Here is a 5,940-nt window from a genome sequence, read left to right on the forward strand (position 1 = left end):
CAAATCACCTTTCTTCCCCATACTGATGCTCGGTTTGAACTGCAGGAGATTGTCTTGACCATGTCTACATGCCTAAATGCACTGAGTTGCCGCCAAGTGATTGGCTGATTAGAAATTAAGAGTTAACGAGCAGTTGGACAGGTGTACCTAATAAAGTGGCCGGTGAGTGTATGTATATTATTGCAGAAAGAGTAATATGTTTAGAAACAAACGCTACAGAAATGCTTGATTGTTATAACCTGCAGTCATCCTCCATCAGTTGAAATCTCCCTGTTTGAAGGGAGGCTGTGCGCTGTTACAGAGGTTTGATCTGGAATTTAAACATGGTTTTTAATGTTAATCATCTTTCAGTGGATTTCAGTCCTAAAGCTCAAGTTTAATGTCTCTGTTTCCTGTTAAGAATGTAAAGTTACAGTCAGGTTGGTTGGGTTTGTATGCAAAATATTTGTGCTTGAGACACTAGGAAAGCCCTGTGATTAAATATGATTCATATTTGGATGTCTGTTAATATGGTTTCTATAGGAGCCATTTGTAGTTCTTGGTGTTTTGGGTATCGTTTGGGTTATTCTTATTTTGTTGTCATAGTTCAATTTGGTTTGGTGGCAGTGTTTGTTTATATACCGTATGTATCGACACTTTGACCTATTATTAACTCTACCTCTGGTGGCGGTGTGGAGGGAAATCTTGTGTTTTTAATAGTTTTTTAATCTTTGTTTTGTGTTTTTTATGTTTTAATTTTATATGTACAGCACTTTATTACAGCTATGGGCAATTTAAAGTGCTTTAAAAATATAGTAGTAGTAGGAGTAGTAGTAGGCTGGCCCCGCTGACTTGGAGGCCGGTGCTGGCAAATGAGAAGACTATTCATTTGTGTTAGCATCAGAGGAGCTAGCTACTAGCATGGATAAGCRGCAGTTAGCACTGGAGAGGTTATCTGTCAGAAATAGATTTAGCCTCCTGCTACAACCGCTGGTTGTGCAACAGTCTTAATTTTGGCCCTCATATCACTCCATAGTCCCTGCTTCCTGGAACTCACTCACCTGGACTCTGTTATCAATCTGCACCACTGAGGTCAGATATTATTCATCTCTCTCTGTATTTAGACTTTCTGGATTCCCTCAGATTCAATTTTCTTTCATTCTCTTGTTTTGCCACTTCTCCTGTTTACCTTGGATTGTTAGGAAATATTACCTAAAACTGTCCCTTTGAGGCACTGGGGTTCTTCCAACAACTCACCATCCAGCAAACATGAAAAATGTTGGGAATGAAAACATCCACAAGAGTTTATGATCTACAGTTTTATCTACTGTTTATCTCCCTACAAACAATAAAAAAGACAGTTTGTAAATAACATTTATTAAGGATTACATTACAAAACATTATTCTGAGAGTTGATAGATCACAGAAAAACTTTGTCACAGTCCTGTCATAGGCCATCACACCCAGAACTGTGCTTCGTTAGTAGTTTGGGTTARGGGCCTAACCCACAAATCAAGGCTTACTGTATGTGCACATCCTAATAAACATTCAGATATGGCATGATGAACAAGTGAAACATCTCAAACATGTAGAATAGAAGCCTTTGTGGACCAGGACTGGTTTATAGTGAYCTATTCTACACATAAGAACCATCTGCAAGGACGTGTGCTGCAGCTGATCAGGATCATAAAGGCYGAGCAGAGATTAACCCAGACATGGTAACATGTTGGTTAGGGATGGTAGTGCAGACTGAGTGGATGATGCCATTGCTTAAGGAGAAGTTTGAGGACCAACAATTTGTAGGTCTGAACTCTGGTTCCTACTGAGTTGGAGCAAGAATAGTTCAGATGTTCTGGTCTAGGTTCTGCTGGGTTTGTTTTTGAAAGCTTCAGAAAAAATTAAAGTTTTTGGGACACACCCAAACAGAAGTTCGCTTGATGATGCTGCTCCGTAAATCTTTGCTGACCAGGCCGTAGATGATGGGGTTGACAGCTGAAGGGATGATGATGGTGAGGATGCTGAAGAACTTCTTTATGTTTTGAGACACAGAGGGAAATCTTAGACTGATGATGATGATCATGGAAGCTATCTGATAGAGCACYTAGATGATCAGGTGTGGAACACAGGTCTGAAAGGCCTTGCTGTGGACGCTGCTGTCGGKTCGACCTTGCTTCAACAAAACTCTCAGGATCTGGATGTAGGAGAACGCGATGATGACAAACATCGCTGTACTCAAGCACCAGGTCATGGATAAACCTTTAAAACACACAGAAAACAGCAAAGCATAAGATAGAGGGAACAAATGAGTCTTTAACTTTGCTTTAAATATTTCCACAGTGAGGAGGCATGAAAAGAGAAAGCACGTTGCCAGTGGTTTTTCTTCTGGCTTTAAGAATTATTAAAAGGCCAGTACATTTAGATTGGAGAGAATGAYGTGGAGCATGGGGGTGAAGAGGTCACAGAGATATGGGGGGCCAGACCATTTAAATCCTTCTAGGTGAACAACAAGAATCAGCTGGAACCTGACGAGGCAACCAGTGAAGAGATAACAAAACAGATGTCATTTGGTTGTATTTCCTGGTAGTAGTTAAATGTGTGCATTTTGCACCATCTACAGACATCTAAAACTTTTCACAGGAAATTATAAAATTATTAAATTTCATTAAATTATTCATTTTTTGGTTTTGATTAGTTTCCATTCTTAAAAACTCCTAATAAAACTGAACAAATCTTTCAAGCAGCCTTTTTTCTGTTAGTTACTAACTTTATTTATTGTTTTGCCATAATCATCTCTTCAACATTCACAGGATGTGGTAACATTACACATCAGACAATAAAAAACTACTTATCTTTCAGTAAGTGRTCTGACCGTAGATGTTGTTTGCGGGGGTTGGGATGCAGGCCAGGTCTAAGATGCCTCGGTTGCTGCAGTAGACATGTTTGATGGTCTGACCACASAGAGGGACGTTCATGTGGAAGGAGAAGAGCACGGCGATGAGCACCAGGGCCACGATCCAGGCCAGAGCGCAGCAGGAGTGGAGCCGAACTGAAGTCATGATGGAGTGATACCTGAGAGGTTCACACACTGCAACAAACCTGAGCAGAGAGAGATACACTCACAGGTCTCTGTTTTAAAGTAAACTACCGATCTCAAACAGATTACCTGCTAGACAAAAGTAAAAAAAACTAGGTAAAGAAAAACAGAACTCTTAAGATCCAGATCTCTGGTAAAAGACCTCACAATGCTCATGTGAATAAATGATTTTACCTTTCTGAAGTTAAACAGAAACATCAACCTCCTCACCTGTCGTAGGCCATTGCACCCAGAATGGTTTGTACTGCAGCCCCATATGTGTGCACACAGTAGGCCTGAGCGATGGCCCGGGCGTAGGCAATGTCCTTCTGCCCCATCAGGAAGTGCATCATGAGGCGAGGAAGTACAGCTGTGGCCCCCAGCAGATCACAGACCGTCAGGTGACAGATCATTAAAAACATGGGTCTGTGCAGGTTCTTGTCCATCACAATGACACACAACACCACGCCGTTCCCCAGTAAGACCACCATGTATGCAAACAGAGCCAGGAAGAACAGGAAAGGCCCGTATCCTGGAGGAACACTGAAACCCTCCAGTTCAAAAACAATCGGCTGTTTGAGAGGAGTGAATGACTGGTTCTCCATCCAAACCAGAACTCAGCCCCTCTGAACAGGTCAAACTGAAAGTATCAGATGTGATGAAAAACAGTTAAAGTCTGTTTAATTCAAAACTGAGTGACATTCATAACAAAGATCAGACAGTTGAACCTGCAGAGGAAACATCACTTCATAAAGAGACMCAGAGAAACAGAATATCTCATCAACAACAGAACTGTCTAAATGTAAAGTCTACCGATGAAGAGGATGTTCTGTCTCCTCTCTCGTCAGAGCACTGATGAAGCTCTGACTTGTTCAGGAAAGTCTGGGGTCCATTTAATGGTTTTTCTGTCTGCTGAACCTCCCATCAGCCGTGGAAACACCTGCTCCACCCCACCTGCCAGCCTCCTTCATGCATCACTAGTTTGACTCAAAGGTTGTAGAAAGGTCTTGAAAAACTTTTCTTGAGGTGAAACATCTTCAACAAACAGGAATAGACGTCTGTCTGTGTGTTTGTGTGTACACCATACTTTTGGGGACCTAATGTTAATTATGGGGACCTGAGTCTAGTCCTTGGTCCTAAAAAATAGCAGAGATGCAGAAAGTAGGTCAGTTATCATTGTGTTAGATTTTGACAACCTTATGTTGGGTAAACCCACGAAAAGACATATTTACTGTTCCAACAAATTATTGTATTTTTTATTGTTGTCATGTTAGGATAACAGTGTGGGAGGTTGTAAACATGATGGACAACAGTAAAATTACCTTTAATACTACTAGGCTGAATTGTGTAGATCAGAGTTGCCCAAAGTGGGGCCCGCAGGCCAAATTTGGCCCGCCAAGCCATTTGATTTGGCCCACCAGCAGTTATCCTGGTTACTAGATTGTAATCTCCTGTCTTATGTAGAAATATTATATTTGCTCTTAGTCTTTTCAAACATTGGTCCAACTATAGGTACAAGGATCTGTAGTCAGATAGTCTTAACTCATGGTACTCTATCTTTGAATTGTGTTAAGATTAAACTTAAAACACAAGTAACTTCATGAGACATTTATATTAGATTTAACTCCATACCTAGATTTGCACACCTTATAAGACCACATATACTCAAATTTTAAATTATGAAAAGTCCCATGAGCCTTTGCTGCCTGAGCATGCGTTGAATTTTCTCCATGTCCATGGGCTGAAAAAAGAAACAAACAAGCAAGAAAATGTGGGCAACTGGACGGCTGCTAGCTTAATCATAAAAAATACAACTTTACTTGAAGTATTTGCATTTTGTGTATTATATTATTGCATTTGGCCCATTTCTGCACCCTCAGATTGATTAAAATCTTGGCCCTTTCAGGGAAAATGGTTTTTAATCTTGGCCCTCTCAGGGAAAATGTTTGGGCACTCCTGGTGTAGATCTATATTATTGGTACCAGTGTTCAATCCAGTCAGCACATGTTATATCCCTATGCATATGTTAGATCATTTAGACCCCACAGGGTGAGATCTTACATGGAGCCCCTGATGGAGGGAGATTATCAGTGGTCTTCTGTTTTCTAAATATCGCTCCCTCAGTTGATTTCTTCACACCAAACTGCTTTAATATTGCAGATTCAGTCTTCCCAGCCTGGTGCAGGTCTACAGTTCGGTTTCTGGTGTCTTACCCAGCTCTTTGACCTTCACCATTGTGGAGTTTGGAGTGTTTGAGGTTGTGAACAGGTGCCTTTACACTGATAACGTTTTCCGCCATAATTTGCAAATGTGATTTGTCTCACAGTTGAGGTCTAACTATGATGTCAATTACAGGCCTTTCTCATCTTTTTAAGAGGGACAACTTGAACAATTGGTGGCTGACCAAATATTTTTCCCCACTGTAGTAGTAGCCAAGAACAAACTTAGATAAATGCTAAATGCTAAATAAAATTTACATAGCTAAAATGCAAAATTTAACCTAACTGTCTCAAATTTGGGATGGTAGTAGATGACGGTGATCTCAAACAAACAGTAAATTCAAATCTTTATTTAAATTGGACGACACGTGGCAAGTCCTTAGTTTCTCCAGGAACTATTCTAATTCAGCCTGTTATTGGTTGGTAAACTGACTCACTGCCATTACATAATAAAAGCAATATAAATGTAAAAATGTGTGGAAACATAAATGGACTGTACTTGTATAGCACCTTTCTATCCAACCAGGACACTCAAAGCTCTTCACACTACAATCTGTGTCCTCATTCACACAGCACTCTGTTAGGTCTCTACAGAGCTAACATGTACAATCATCTATGGAGACTAATCAGTGCCAATCACATTCATACACTGATGGGACATCAGAGGCA

General features: G+C 40.5%; 1 pseudogene; it reads right to left on the minus strand.

The window, feature by feature from the left end:
- The window catches only part of LOC106520169 (uncharacterized), an 18,864-nt pseudogene extending 15,144 nt beyond the window's left edge, over positions 1-3,720 (minus strand).
- Positions 3,721-5,940: the final 2,220 nt, after the last annotated feature.

Source organism: Austrofundulus limnaeus, unplaced genomic scaffold (assembly GCF_001266775.1).
Source record: "Austrofundulus limnaeus strain Quisiro unplaced genomic scaffold, Austrofundulus_limnaeus-1.0 Scaffold89, whole genome shotgun sequence".
NCBI lineage: Eukaryota > Metazoa > Chordata > Actinopteri > Cyprinodontiformes > Rivulidae > Austrofundulus > Austrofundulus limnaeus.